Source organism: Danio rerio, chromosome 16 (genome assembly GCF_049306965.1).
Source record: "Danio rerio strain Tuebingen ecotype United States chromosome 16, GRCz12tu, whole genome shotgun sequence".
Classification (NCBI taxonomy): domain Eukaryota; kingdom Metazoa; phylum Chordata; class Actinopteri; order Cypriniformes; family Danionidae; genus Danio; species Danio rerio.
Window position 1 is genome coordinate 35,670,883 of NC_133191.1, and position 16,623 is coordinate 35,687,505.

General features: G+C 35.2%; 1 protein-coding gene across 25 annotated transcripts in view; it reads left to right on the forward strand.

Annotated features, from left to right (window-relative positions):
* LOC137487924 (uncharacterized) overlaps positions 1 to 16,623 on the forward strand; it is a 410,987-nt gene that overhangs the window by 191,301 nt on the left and 203,063 nt on the right. Inside the window, exon 13 of one of the 25 annotated variants that reach the window (XM_073926249.1) lies at positions 13,684 to 14,698. The exons of 23 other annotated variants lie outside the window; for them this stretch is intronic. The gene's annotated coding sequence lies outside the window, so the exon portion shown is untranslated. Of the gene's footprint in view, positions 1 to 13,683; positions 14,699 to 16,623 lie in introns of those variants that run through there. One more of the 25 variants, XM_073926268.1, reaches the window with a different exon arrangement.

Below are 16,623 nucleotides of genomic sequence, written 5' to 3' on the forward strand. Positions count from 1 at the left end.
ATTGCGGATGCACACATTGCGATATCGATGCTGAAACAATATATTGTGCAGCCCTATTGGAGATACTTTAGACAATTCAAAGAAATATTAATTATAGGCCTATTTGTTTTCAGATTTTTTAAGGGAAGGGTGTTATAAGTCTTTGAAACCTAGCACACATCACATGTATCTTGTTTTCTCACATTTCTGTCCATTACTTCTGCAGTATCTGTACAAAAACGCCAAACAAATTGAAGTTATATTTAGTCTGAGGTGATTTCCTTCCTTGATAAAGAAGAACACTGCAAGTTCCTATATTTTTTCTTATGTTCTTGTTCCCACATTCACTTTTTACACCAAAACTAGTATTAATATTGCATTGTGTGTGCAGGAATAGCTAGTGACCTGGAATATTTGACAAAGTGTAAAGATTAAGGAAGGCTGCTAATTTAAATGGTGAAACAGTCGAGTGCGATTTCTATTTCTTATAAATGCAGTATAATATAATGGAGTGCAATATCCCCCACTCACCATCGCCATCCCACACCAACCCCACCTTCTCTGGTTGTAGCACAACCTCGCTTCAATAAATTAGTTCTCTGCATGCTCGCAGGGCCCAGAGCTGCTCATTTTACACGCGCGCTCGCACACACTCACTCCAGCCTCATTGATCTGCCCACAGTTCAACTTAATTGGAAACACAGTAACACCATCTACAGACACGTATGCACGCACCAGGAGGAGGCGGTGGGGGTTTGAGGAGGAAAAGAGAGAGAGAGAGAGCGCTCATCCTACATACTGTACTGTACTGGAGACAGTCATTAACACTTTCATGTCATAAAAAGTATTGCCAGACACGTAATAGAAAGCAAAACCGTGATATATGAGCAAATTTATACATGCATGTGGGGAACATGTTTTATCCAAATAAAAAAAACATTCTCTTAAAAATTCCATTTTAAGTGAGCGTTAGATAAATCTAGATGTGAGCTTTATAATATATAAAGATACAATAAACTTATACTAATAAATTATGAAAATAAAAAAGATACCAATTAAAACAAAGCATAGCATTTCCTTAAAGATGCAAGTTTAAGTGAGCGCTAGATGATAAAGCTAGATATGAGCGTTATAAAATTTAAAGATTCAGAAGAAATTAAAGCTAATAAACTGAGAAAATGAAAAATAAACATAATGTAATAAAAAACATAGCATTTTCTTAAAGCTTCAAGTTTATGTGGTTGTTAGATGATGATAAAGCTAGATCTTTATAAAATACACAAATCCAATAAAAAATTATTTTAATAATTTACGAAAATAAAAATGATACCTAATAAAAACAATCATAGCATTTTATTAAAGTTTCAAGTTTTAGTGAGTGTTAGATGATGAGATTTGATCTTTATAAAATACAAATATCCAATAAAAATACACTAATAAACTAAAAATAAAAATTAAACCTAATTAAAACAAAACATTATTAAACCTAATTAAAACAAAACATGGCATATTTTTAAAGATGTAAGTTTAAAGTTTAACTGAGCGTTAGATGATGATATGCATGCCTTTTATAGCTAGATATGAGCTTTATGAAATAAAAATATTCCCCAAAAAATGTATACTAATAAACCATGAATCTTCTCATATAGGCAATATCCAATATAATATTAATAAACTGTGCATCACAAGGTATTTCGTTATTTAAAGGATACCTTTACACGACAACAATACAAGCAAAATATTTAAGTTTTTCTTTGCATTTCAAAAACCTTTCACGTTTACATGACAATGTTTTCAAAATGACACATGTTTATGCAATGGCAATGGGCAGACATGTGGTATTGTGTATGCCAGGCCAGTATTTGGCGCTGTCACCTTGTTTGCAAACAGTACCTGTAAGGAATTGACGATTTTCTGTTTGCTTCTATGTAGAATTTGTGAAAGACATGGCACACACATGACCTCATCGTTTTCAAAGACGTTCATTTTCACAGACACAACAATGGTGGTGTTTTTGAAAACTTTCACTTGCCATTCCATTTTCAGTTTTATGAGCTTTTAGCCCCAAAAGCGTTATTCATGTAAACAAATTCTTATGAATTGTTCACAAATTCTCATTCTTGTTTTTGGTTGAAAACTTTGTGTAAGCAGCCTTTTTATGAGCAAAGATGAAACATTTGTTTTAGATGAGTGTTTGATTTGACTGTTTATTTGAACACATTTAGCTACAAGCATTTACATTAACATCATGCACCATGTGTTCTTTCAAATGTGGTTGAAGCTTGAAAAATGTTGTACCATGTAAAAATGCTCATCCTACATACTGTAATAGAGACAGTCACTAAAATTTCTGTCAAAAATGTGTCAGTTACAAGCATATTTATGCAGAAAAAAAAAAAACTTAACCAAAAATCCAGTTAATTTTAAGTGATCATTAAAAGCAATAAAGCTAGATGTGACTTAAATATAAAAATAGCAACAATTAAAAAAGAGCACAATAAAATATTTATAAACAATTAAGCTTTTAATTTTGGCCAAAACCAATATAATGTTGGTATTCGTTGCATCGCTTATTTAAAACAAAACGTGAATATTTTGTCTTAGTGTTTGTCTGGCAGCTTATTCAAGGCTAGTTTGAGCACTTGCGACCCTACATGCATTTACATTCACATCACACTGTGGTCATATGTGTTCCTGAGCACCTTCAAACGTTGTTAAAGATGTAGAAGCTTCAGCCTTTTGTAAAATGCTCATCCAATAAAATTCTCATCCAACATATATACTGTACTGGAGACTGTCAGTAACACTTTCATGTCATAAAAGTATAGCCAGACACACAGAGGAAAGCTGGAGGTTCAAACCAGAGAAATGGCACACAGCGGAGCCGTAAGAGCCTCGGGATATTGATCTGTCCAGCGAGCCACTGTCATGCAGCTAATAGATTCCATCAGCCATATCTGAGTGCTGAAGTCAATGAGGGGTGATCCTATTAACCGGGGATTTGTAAACAGTTGATTTGGAGAAAAACGAAGAAGAGGTTTTCTGATGCCGGATCAGGGTCAGATCAGGGCTATCTGTAGCTAGCTGTAAGACCAAGGCATGTTAGCATCCTTAATAATTTAAAGCACTTTTTCCACTTGGTATTTAAAGAATTTGCTTAAACAATAAAATAAAAAAACACTGTTCCAAACTTGTAAGGGTTAATATCTTTTGCTGAACACAACATATATTTTAAAGAACAAATTTTGTTTATTGTGGCAAAGCATAATATACATATATCATACATTTTAACCATGATTTACTGAAGATACTCACTAAAATGTCCATCATTGAAATTATGTCAGAGATAGAATAAGAATCATTTTATGACTGATTAAAAGACGTTATTTAAGAATCATGGTGGAGCCCCACAATACTAATCAACTGTGATTTTAAATGGTTTTACTTTACCACTATTCTTCAAACCACTAGGTTGTTCCCATTTCTTAATAATTAAAAATATATTACAATTTATATATCCCTTATTTTTTATGTATTTGAATAGTACAGATCAAAATAAAAGTGTTTAATTTTACATTGAATGATTATAAGACATTATCTCATATAGTTTTTGAACCATGGCTCCACTGCACTGTAAAACCCAACAGTCAACTTTATCAAATGAAATGAACAAAATTTCTACTCATTTAAAAAGAGTTTTGAACTCAGTTTTGAAGGTAGGACTTATTTAAATACCTCATTATATCAACTTAATAAGATTAAGATTAATAGATTAAATTCACAGTACTCATATAGATTCGTCTTTTTTTTTTTTTAACTCAAATGGTTTGTATAGCAATCGGTTTCCTCAAACAGTTTGAATTGACTTAACTTATTGGGTTTTACAGTACTCAGTTGGTTTGACTTCTCTTCATTTATGTGGTTTTGCTGTGCTCAAATGGATTAAGTTCAAAGTACTCATTAGGACTAGCTTTGGATCTTAAAGGGTTTGTTGCCATTGGTTTCCTTAAAAGGTTTAAGATACCTTCACTTTTTGAGTTTTCAGTATGATAAAAATGATTCAAAGATGATTCCTTAGATGTACTACATTTTTCTTGTTATGTGGTTGAGAACAATTTATTTGTGCTGAATTTAAACAAACAAATTAATGTGAACATTAATAAATGACTAATTTGTTTGTTTGAATTCAACACATATAAATCGTTCGCACCAATTTTGCAGAAATCTTTTTTTTTCAGTGTACAGGAAATAAGATTTTATGATTAATGGGCAATGTTAAAAATCTGTGCAGTTTTGCCTAAATAAACTATGAAACTATAAGAAATTTATTTTAAAAACACCGTCTTTAAATACAGTTATACTAATTTGCATTAGACACAGTGTTAGATCTAATAAAGCATAAAAAATCTAATTTAGATCAATTATATGCAAAGAAACATGCATATAAAGCAGGGGTGCTCAACCCTGTTCCTGGAGATCTACCCTCCTGGAGAGTTTAGCTCCAACCTTGATTAAAACACCCCTGAACCAATTAGTTAGGGCCTGAACAGCACTTGATAATAACAGGCAGGTGTGTTTGATATGGGTTGCAACTGGATCCTGCAGGATGCTAGATCTCCAGGAACAGGGTTGGTCACCCCTGATATAAAGCATAGGCATATGTATAAATTTAAGTATGCGCAATTAAATGTACTGAAAAATCATCTTTATGCAAAAGTACCATTATTTGCCCAAAAAAGTAAAGTATCTGTTGTAAATGTAAAAGTATGAGTTAAAAGTTGCCAATTTAAAAGTACTCAAGAGTAGTAAGTATTTACAATGCCAACGGGTTTACATGCAATTTGTGCACGGATGTGTAAACGTAACATTCTGTAGTGCATTAATAATTGTTTATGGGCATACAGTAAAAATCCATCTTCTCATCAGTGACATGCAGTCTATAAAGTCTCTCGATCATTGTGTGTAAAGATTTTCGACATCTTCTTGCACACTTTTAATGCTTCCAAACTGTTTGCTGCATTTATGAGGACATCAATGACTTGCGTTTTTTTCTGTATGATGCAATTTAATTTCTATGTGCCATTTGATTGGAAGGAAAATAGTAGAGTAAAAGTACCGATACAGCACTAAAAGGTAACGTAAAAGTACACCTTTTTAGAACAGCTTAATAAATAATAATTCCTGATAAAAACTTTTCAATTTTGAGTAATTTGAGTATTTGTAATTTGCTACTTTACACCACTGCCACTGGTACTATAGAATTATTTCAATTGAGCATTTATTTAACAGCAAAACCTTTGTTTTAGTGCAGTGTTTGATTGACAAGTGAGTAGGGGATTCACTGCTTATATGAACACCTTTGACCACACAAGCATTTACATTAAGATTAGACTGAGGTTGTGTGTGTTTTTGAATATACTTATAATGTGGTTAAAGGTGTTGATGCCTGAAACATTTTGCACCCATACAGTTATACTGAATTTCGTCAAGGTCTTAATAGGATCAAGAGGTTTCTTCTTGTTCCCATTTGTAAGAAAAAAACAGAGTGTAAAAGAACAGTTGGCAAAGGATTTTCAAGAGTGAAAAATGCTTTTTTGCAAATAAATAGATCTGTGTCGCGCTTCTGCTAGGAGACAGCCTAACTCACGCCAGGGTTCAATAATTAATTCCTGTGTTGAGAGTTTCAGAGACGTGCTGATTGGGCTGATTTTCTCTTCTTCTTTTCCTCTTTTTTTCCCCCTTCTCTGTTATGATACAAAGGAGGCCGTTTGAAGTAATTTGTCCCAGAGAGAGTGGCTTGGAATACCATGCATGCTTTGATTTAGCAAAGCAAATTTAATTTTGTTTGCTTTATGCAAACCAGCCAGGACCGAAGGGGCTTTCTCTGATTTGGCTTTGGGGTGGGGGAGGCATCCGGTTCTAATGGAAGCGTGAGAGGAGTACGTTCACCAACGGATTCACTATCTAATACAGCATGCGGTTCAAAAGTACAGCTCCCATCCCCCTCCTTTCCATGCCTACAAATAATTGTCTTATTTTTGTACGTTTCATACTAATAACGAAAGCAATTCCAGCTTCTTTTGTTTTGCTTTTGGAGAACTACCTGATTTGAATGCTTCCTAATATGCTTAGCTAATCTTACGGTTGTGTGTCTAGCTGTGGTTATGGATCTATTGGGCACGGTTCACAAACCTTTACGACTGCTCTCTTCGTGCTATTGTGTTCTAGCTCATATAGCAAGGCTTTCTCTTCAGGGTCACGCAGTCTCCTGTTTGTGAATTGTCTCGTCCAAGCAGCCACTCAGGTTGGATTCTCAGTAACAGCCCTCCATAATGCCAGTTTTATAATGAAAAGGACAAAAACTATCCCCAAGGTCACAACCTTAAAAACATTGTATCTCCAGCACTCATTTCTGTGCACTTTGGCTGTACTATATACTTAATCGCATTTTCAGTTCGCGGTTCGTACCTGAACGAGGGGAGGGAAATATGGGTGGTCCACTTTTGTTGAAAGGCTATTCAAGAAATAATGAGTGAATAAAGTAAAAGCCCATTTCTTATCGTTTTGGAGATATAAATATACAGAGAAACCTCTCTGTTCTTTTGTTATACAAAACTTATCCAATATCTTTCAAGCTCTCGCCGCAGTTTAAAGGTCTTAATTGGATTCTATCAATATATTGCTTGACACGACCTCAGGTCCGCCACATTCCCTCTCTGCTCTGCGGAGGAAAGCCGCCTCATTCATTCCAGCAGGCTTTGTAATGCCGTGAATATTCTTGGTTAAATTGATGGTTTTCAGAGCTATTATTTAAGCCTGATTGGACCGCAAAAGCATGTTTTAAATGAAGTGAATGTCAAGAAAGAAAGAAAGCAAGAGAGAAAATGGCATGTTACCTCTACACGCAGGCCCCTATGAAGTGTCCGTCGAGTGTAAAACTTTGTAAGTATTTGTATGAAAGGTACAAATGACTAGGTTATTAAAATAGAATTAGGCTGCCAGGCTTTGAGTAACAGTCAGCCCTGTCGTTCTCTCGCTCTCCTCTTTCTTCCTTTGTTCCGTGGCTCCTGACTGGCATTTGATTGCCAAGACAGCAATGCCCATGTCTGACCCTGCCCCATGACAGAAACACCATGGCACAATGCTTCAACAATACTCTCTACAGCATATTGAAGGATCTGAGCTCCTATACGGTGGGTGCTATTGAAATCTCAGCATGCTTGGGTAAACATATATTGTCACATTGACATGTGCAGTTAGTCTTATTTACTTTTTAACATAAGCGATTTGCAGACCTGTGATAAACCTCTATTAGTGCATTACATAAAGGCACAATGGAGTCTTATATTTAAAACCTGTTAATTTGGATGAAAAAAAAAATGTTGTTTATTCGTTGCTAAAATAACAATAGATTTGAACTTCTCTTGATTTGGGTTTGGTAACTTTCTTAATTATGCTAAGTGCTACATATTAAAAGAACAGTTCAACAAAGATTCAAATTTGCTGTTAATTAACTCACCTCCTTACCATCCATCATTCATTTCTTCTTTAGTGAAACATTAAGAATGATTTTTTTGATGAAATTAGGGTAATTGATGATTCAAATAAAGCACGCCAATGGCTACCAGCATTTCGTGAGAGTAAAAAACAAAACAAAATGAATAAATGTGGCCCTTGATGATTTATCAAACTAAAGCTGCACAATGTATTGTTTCGGCGTTGATATTGCAATGTGTATGTTTAGAATAGTCAAATCGCAGAATATGCAATGTTGAATCTGAATTAAGTTGACCAGGAGATACAGAATTGTATTTAATTACTGTGTTTAAATTGAATTTAAATACAATTTATTCAAAAAAGTTATCTTGTTTTTTGTCTGAATTTCTACATTTCAAAGATTTTTTACTTACCTTGACAGCAGATAATTTTAAAACTCTTAAAATCACTTATTTATTGTGAAGTTGAAAACAAAGCAATATTTTTACTTGGTCTAAATATTTTGAAATATTTAAACTAGAAATGGATTTTTATCAGATTTTTCCAATATCGTACAGCCCTACATCAAAGTGTAAATAAGCATTAAGATCGCATTGATTCTCATTATGCAACAGGAAGCTTGTGCTCCGAACTGTCATGAACATGATTAACAAAGTTTTCTGAGGCTTTAGATTAAATTTTTTTTCAATTTATTCATGACAATTTGCATTAGTATAATGTTATTATTGTTATTAGTATTATTTATTATATGCATAATTATATTTGCATTAAGAAAAACAAGTGTAGATTTGTCCACCTCTCAGGTTTTGGAGATGTATGCATCACCATATGGGGCATATGATGTGTGTTTGGATATAGAGTAACTCAGTTTTCTGACCGCACTTCATTATTGTTGTTCATTTATTCGTTTGCTGGAAATTAGAGCTCAATTTAGAAATCGTTTTAAAACAAATCTTTGCACTTAACAAACAAAATTGAATATGTACGCTAATGGATGTCTTCAGCGGAGTAAGCACAACATTGTTTTTTTAATCCGAAAGTAAAGGAGTAAAGTAAAGAGTAAAAGTAAAGTAAAGAGACAGAATTGAGGAGGCTCATTCTTTATCCTTACACTGCAGGTGGTCTGTTTAACAACGTTAACCTGTTTTACAAAGTCCACCATGTAAATTGCAAATGCGCCATGACGCAACCCAACTGACCCTTAAAGATAATGGGAGATGAGACTCTGATTGCTTTAATGCGCGTTATGCTCAAAACACACCGATTACCCTTAATGCTTTTGTGCCATGCACTTTAGATTTTGCGCCTAAATCGTTAAAATAGAGCCCTGTATCTTAACTTTCAGTGGGACAATATCTGTAAAAAGAATTAGCGACTTAGACATGTTTTAGATCCATCAAAATCCCAAACTTTAATTTCCTTGTATGTTTCAATCCCATATTTCCAGTATTGACTGATATTTGAAACTATCTTTACATTCTGACACAAAGGTTTTTTATTTCAAAATATTTTGACATTGTGTTTCTTTTAAGCTGCTTTTTTTTTTTTTTACGTCTGACATTGCAAGGGCAAGTGAGCCTATCCAAGTGCATTTGCTCACTTTGATTTACAGTAGTTGGAAAATATCCGCAGAACGCAGGTTTCAAGGAAATCAAAATGAAGGGCGTTTTAAGCACACATTCCTCAAGGCATCACATAAACACTTTTACAACACTTTTACAGCGCTTTTACAATGTCACGCTGTCAAGGCACCAGGTTTTTGTCGCTGTGGATTTTCCTCCAGCACATAGCAAACGATTTTCTCCCTCTTTTTTTTCCCCTCTCCACGTAGAATCACATAATAGAATCCCCGGTATAATCACAGTGTGAGGCTGAAATAATAGATTAATCAGATTAGGATGATTCCGAAACAAACAGCGCCTTTTCCTCAAATGTATCGATGTTGTCTGCTGTAGCGGAGGCCTGCTAATGCCTCGATCACATTGCTTTTCCATGCAGATTGCGCTAATTATATGGGAGGTGATAATGTCATGGATACACGCTCGTAGTCTAGCGGCGGGATATAAGACGTTTTATCAGGCCCGTTTGGGATGGATGATGAAGGATTGGAAATTGCTAGTGCAATTAAAGTGATGTAGATGTACGCGACGGGTCATTTTCTCACAAATGATCAAATACCTGTATAGCAAGGTTGTGAAATATTGGATTCTGTTGGGCTGATTTTAGTGTAGTAGTTAAGTGCTCTTTGATTGGCTGAGAAACGATAAAGGGCTAATTTTGCACTCGGCTGATAGCAATCTGGGTGATAAGATTAAGGGGGAACTTAAAATAGCCTGACAAAAAATATGCTAGTGGGTTAGCCGTGTTTATATGATTGGGCTGCTGGCTGGCTGAAGGACAGATGGCTCAGCTGCAAGGAGGGGCACGACTACCGTGAGCCGTGACAATTTGTTAAAAAAGAAAAAAAGAGAGCGGCTGCATATCCCAGCATCCTTGTGTGTACGTGTGTGTGTGTGTTTGTGACCTCAGAGGAGAGTGTGTTTCAGAGGCGCTGATGTGGAGGGGCGAACCCCGAGCTCCATCTCCCTGCGACTATAAACACGTCAGCCGACACACGCCGCTGCAATCTGGAACCAGATTTACTGCCCAGGAAATATGGCAGCCTTTTTATTGGTCCAAATACTTGTCAGTCATAATTTATTGGCTGTTGCTAGGCCTGCTGTGATGTCAGTGAATCGTCCCTGCCAAGAACATGAGAAAAAGAGGGAGGGAGAGAGAATCTGTTTCATTCACGAAGGGCTTAGGGTTTTGTCAATGTCACAGTTCTTTTCTGATCTGTGTAACACCCACAAGCAAATTGCACAATAATCCACGTCATTCCATTTCCTCAGATCCTCGATCCCTGTGCTACGCTGGCCAATTCTCCTTTCATTGGATTCAGTATTTTACTATATTCTTTTCAGTATTAATTTAAATGTTGGCTCAGATTGGACAAAAGTCGATTTAGTTGGTTGAGCTTTATTATTAAGGATGAGAACTGTAATAAACGACTCTGATTTTGTTCTTTTCAAAATAGCAGTTTCACTAGCCAGTTGTTTATATTAAAAAGCCTAAATGCAAAGTTTAGATTCCTTCTTATTTGTGACACCTCTGGCTATTAATGGTGCTTATAAAGTGCATTGATTCAGTATGTTAAATTGTTCATTAATATTTACATAGTAGGTATGTGGCTTAGGTGGGTGTAAAAATTCTCCAGAAACCACAGATATTACCCCTAGAATGAGAAGTTTGGTTTTGACCACATTCATACATTCATTTTCCTTTGGCTTAGTCCATTATATATCAGGGGTCAACACAACGGAGTGAACTGCCAACTATTCCAGCATATGTTTTACACAGTGGATGCTCTTCCATCTGCAACCCAGTACTGGGAAACACCCATACACTCACATTCACACACGCCCTCATACACTACGGCCAATTTAGTTAATACAATTCATAGCGCATGTCTTTGGACTGGGGGCAACCGGAGCACCCGGAGGAAACCTATGTGAACACAGGCATGTGAACATGTAAACTCCACAAAAATTAGCAATTGGCCCAGCCGGGACTCGAACCAGCGGCCTTCTTGCTGTGAGCTGACAGTGCTAACCACTGAGCCACTGTGTTGCCCGTTTTGACCATATTTGCAAAGTTTAATGTTTGAGAATATTAATAGCTTGCAGCTTGTGTCATAGCCTGATGTCAGATCAGTTTCTCTCTCTCACACACACAAACACATACACTTGTACAGCTATCGTTATGGGGACTAATGGGGTTTAATGATGTTTATTCTGTACATTGGGAAATGTTGGGTTTCACACAAACCCTTAATCTTGTCTCAACACATATTGATTAAGTTAACTTTTTTGCAAATTTTAGTTGATTGAACATAAAATAATTAAGTTGTTCCAAAAAAACATAAGAATTGTGAACTCATTTTAAATAAGTAGTTTGAACAAGCATCCAAAGTATTTTGAGTTTATATTCTATCCTCCTACAGGGCTCTACAATGGGACCACTTTAGAAGTGTTAGGAAGTTAAGTAGCTAATTTTTCAAGTAGCTTTGACAAGTAGCTACTTACGATACGATGTAGCTTTTTGCGGCAGCAGCTTACTAGTTTTTCCAGCAAGTAGTGAAGTAGCTTGATAACAGCTACATTACATTTAATGAACTTGCAATGGTCTGAAGCAGAACAGTGCCATCTTACAAAATCGCAAACTACAATTGTGTATTACAGACTTCTATTGGAAAAATTACTTATTTATTTATTAATGTTATTTTGTAAATATATATATTTTTAAGTAGCAACAGTTAAAATTTAACCCATGAAATATTCTAAAAGTTGCCGATTATCCTGAAGAAGAAGCATTGAGTGAGGGCTTCAATGAAATTTCTTATTAAAATGGAGCCATTGGTCACGTTTTGTTGTTGATAAAATCCTAACTTGTGCTTAGTTAATTATTTTGTTATTGCAATGCTACGTCTGTTGCAGTTTTGTACTTTGACGCTAGACAGTCTGACAAATTTTAAAACTAAAATGAATGAATGAACGAATGAATGTAATGAAGCATTAAGCTTTAATTACCAAATATTTTACTTAAAATTATTGTTAAATATTTTTTGTAATATATGCTTTGGCAAAAAATAGCTTCAATGTAATTAATGAGTTTTAGGAAGTAATTAAGCTAGCTACTCAATTCATTCCATTTGTCCCAACACAAATCGATTAGGTTAAATATTAATAATTAAGTGGACTGAACGTAAAACAATTAAGTTGTCCCCCCCAAAAAATCTGAAGAATAGTGTTATTTCAGCTCAATTTAAATAAGCAATTTGAGCAAGAAGCAAAAATCTTGCGTATTGTTTCTTCTGGCAGGTTTCCAGCTGAGATTTGTGAAGGTATAAGAGTGTAGACATGTCCTAACTGATCAGAGACCAAAAAGCTTAGCTACTTTTCTTGATGAGCAGATTGTAGCTTACCAGGAAACAAGTTTCAGACTATCTTCCATATTAATGCATATTAATCACAACTACAGTACAACTAAAGTGCACATTGTCCAACCATTAAACAAATTGTCTGGCACTGAAAAATAGGATATTTGTTGGCTTGTGTTCTGATGAAATCCACCAAATTTTATGTTAAAAGTTAGCAAAGTAAGCTTTTGGCTTTATTTTTTAAATTTAATATAAATTTGTTTCAAGAGTTCACACTTAGCTGATGATTGGTAATAAGCTGGTTTGGCATGCTGTCCTGGGAGAGAGCCCCAATGCCCATGAGAGCCTCGAGCCCGGGGCTCCCTCCCGTTGCAGGGCGAGAGGAGAGTTTGAGCTTGGGTAGATCTCGAGAACCCCCCCCCCCCCTCCTGCTGCGTAAGGGTTACTAAGGTGATGTGTTGCTGACAGAATTTAATCGAATTTGGTGCTAATTTGGTTTAGTCAATTTACTTAGGTGTCATGTTTTTGGGAGTGTGGGAGGAAACCGGAGGACCCGGGGAAAACCCACACAAGCACGGGGAGAACATGAACTCCACACAAAAATGCTGACCGTTTGGGTAGATGCCCGAACCGGAGGCATTTTGCTGTGAGGCCGCAGTGCTGCCCTGTAGACAAAAGAGGAGGCGAAGGGGTGGAAGGGGGGATTCTTCAAGACGAAGATGACTAAAGGTAAGGTGGTTTGTACATTAGCTTGACTCGGGGCCAGCCGTGTCAATCATAAGCATGTGATCCTCTCGAAATTAGTTTATGAATAAACTTCACTTAAATAAAACACTACAATTTTTCTTGGCTGGACATCACTGTTGGCCACTACTGATGTTATTGTTTTAATCATCGTTTTATTTATCAATTGAGACTTGATTTGTGTTAGATTGAGATAAATATCTTAAAACTGGTATTAAATTAAACAAACAAACCAAATCTTTCTGGGTAATCTTTTTATTTACTAGATATTCCTTTTTGCACCATAATTTAATATCTAATAAATAAGACGAAACAGAGGCAGTGGCTAATGGCATATAATTAATGTATAATCACTATTTGCCTTCTAATGTGAGACATTTACACACCTGCCTATAATGTTGATGGAATAGGCAAAGCGAGTCAGCTGACTGTCCTTCGCTGCTCTATAGCATCAGCTTCTCCCTTTGCTCTTTTGCTTCTCCTAGAGCTGCTGTGCTCCAAGAATGCAGCGTTTTACTGGATCAGAAATTTACGAGCAATTAAAAGGCACCCGACGTGAGGCATCCATCAGCAGCGCGTGCAGCTGCCAGGCAAGGTGAAGGGGTGACAGTAAAGCACACGCTATATACTTTTATATCTGTTTTCTCTCTAAAGAGGGAAGGTTATAGCAAAAAATGATACTTTATGGGCTGCAGTTTGGCCGTGATATAGACGTCGTCCCCCATCCGGCTACAGCGGCTGAGAGTGAGCGTGCCAAGAAAACCCAACGTCTGTTTGAAGTGCTGCGTATTGACTTGTTTGTATTATAAGTGGAAGCACCTATAGATCAAGAGAGGATCAGGGTCAGCGTCTGAAATACTTCACATGAAATATCTGACGCGATGCTGGGATAAGGAAGTGGTGAGAAATACAAAACACTATCATTAATTCAGCCCAGGCCTTAAGATGATCCATAACAACACAGTGAACCAATGCCTCAAAACAATAGCACGCATCTAATAAGATAATGTATTGCAACTATTTAGCTCAAACGCATTTAAAATGTGCATTATCTATCTCTCTCGCTCTCAAACTCTCTCTCTCTCTCTCTCTCTCTCTCTCTCTCTCTCTCTCTCCGGTTGCTTTAGGGAAGCTTGGACTCATTTGCTTTCTTAATTACGTTGTAATGTACGTTTAATTTGCAAACGGTGGCAATTAATTATTTTGATACAGAACAAAATGCTGTAAATATAAACATTTTAATAGTCCTTCATAAATCGAGCATCATTTTTCAAAAGAGTCATTGGCATTTCACTTCATTTTTCTTTTCTTTTTTTTTCTTTCTTTCTCTAAATATCCCACCCCACTGCTCTCGCATTCTCCTTGATATTCATTTTGTCTTTTCAAGAAAGGACAGGCTGCTTTGATCTTTTCTTTTCTCCAATTTCTGCACACTTCTGACACCATAATTGCTGTGGTTTCACCTATTCTATCAAAAGAGATTAAATGAAATTAAGCTTGTTTGTACGTGCTGTTCTTCCCACCGATGTACATTCTTTGCTTTTCAGGGCCTTGGGCCTTGTGTTCACCTTTTTGTTTTTCACTGACAAGTGGCCGTATTTAGAAAACTCTTACTGGCCAATCTGAATGTGCAATGTATTAAATACAACAAATATATATATATATATATATATATATATATATATATATATATATATATATATATATATATATATATATATATATATATATATATATAAACTACCACACTTAAGAATAAATGCAACAATAATAGATTTTGGTTATATGATTTTAAACTGAGGAATAATTATGGTTGAACAGTTATCACAATTATTATGCATTCATTAATTTCAAAACACCACTAGTTTAGAAACTCTAGGGCCTGCAGTCCAAAGTTGTCCCATTGTAACCTTTGATTTGGCCCACCATCCCATCTGAGAACAGAGGGAGAATTAAGAGAGGAAGGATGGTTTTGAGACTGTAATTTCTAATTTAATGCAACCTTTATATTTATTTATTTGTTTGTTTGTTTGTTTGTTTGTTTGTTTGCTTGCTTGCTTGTTTGTTTGTTTGTTTGTTTGTTTTATTTCTAAGCTACAAAAAAACTAACTGAAATATGGAATGTTTAAATGAAATTTGGTAAATAAATCATATAAATGTTTTTATGTACAGTTAAAGTCAGAATTATTAGCCTCCCTGAATTATTAGCACCCTTGTTTATCCCCCCCCCCCCCCAATTTCTGTTTAACAATGAGAAGATTTTTTTCAACATATTTCTAAACATAATAGTTTATTATGTCTTTATTATGTCTGTGTAATATGTCTTTTATCTTTGCCATGATGACAGTAAATAATATTTTACTAGACTTTTTCAAGTTGCTTCTATACAGATTAAAGTGACATTTAAAAGCTTAATAGGTCAATTATGGTAACTATGCAGGTTAGGGTAATTAGACAAGTTATTCTATAATGATGGTTTGTTCTGTAGACTATCAGGAAAAAATATAGCTTAAAAGGGCTTATAACCCTAACCCTTTAAGATTAATTAACATAACAAATTAAAGCATGGTAAATATCATGAAATTGCTGCATCCCTGATATAGGCAAAAAACATCAAGTTTTAAAACAAAAGCTGTCCTATTACAAAAAAAAATGTCAAAAACTATAATAAAATCGAATTCTAAATTCTAAGGCAAAAAACTAAATGTTTTAGTCAGAAAAAAGCCAGATATGATTCAAAATATAATCAGAACTACACTTCATAATCAAAATTTTTATTGATTATATGCTTTCATGGTGTGACTTTTATTTATTGAGAATTAATATATTTTTGAGAAGGAGTCGATTGGATATTTACATATTCATCTAAATGTCACTCTTAGCAGTGTGAATGGTGTCAAGATGTTTGTCAGAAGTAAATCACAGCAAAGGTATTTCTAATTTAGTTCCAAAATCAAAAAGATGATCACAGTGAATATAACAGATCCCTGAATAAAATTTTAGACTACTGTATGTCGTGTGTGTGAGTACAAACACAAGCAATAAGCCCGCTAGTTGCATTTCACTTAAAGATGCCATGTCATGAAAATCTAGATATACCAAGGCATAGCTTAATAATAAGAGTTTAGAACATGGAAATGGCATACAGTACCATGAGCCTCAAACACCAATGTTTCCTCGTTCTTATGTTGAAACCCCATGAGTAGGGCCAGACTGAATCTGTGGACATTTTTTGCTATTTCTGCTGAGCATTTGATAGAAATTTGTGTATCATAACTAAAACCTTAACATGTGTAATAAAAAATAATATATTTTTAACTTTTATTTAATCTTTACAATGCAAAACCAAATTAGATTCACTTTATTTGGTAAACAAAGCAAGTCTCCTATGTAAGATATCCACTGAAAGACAGCAAATAATACTT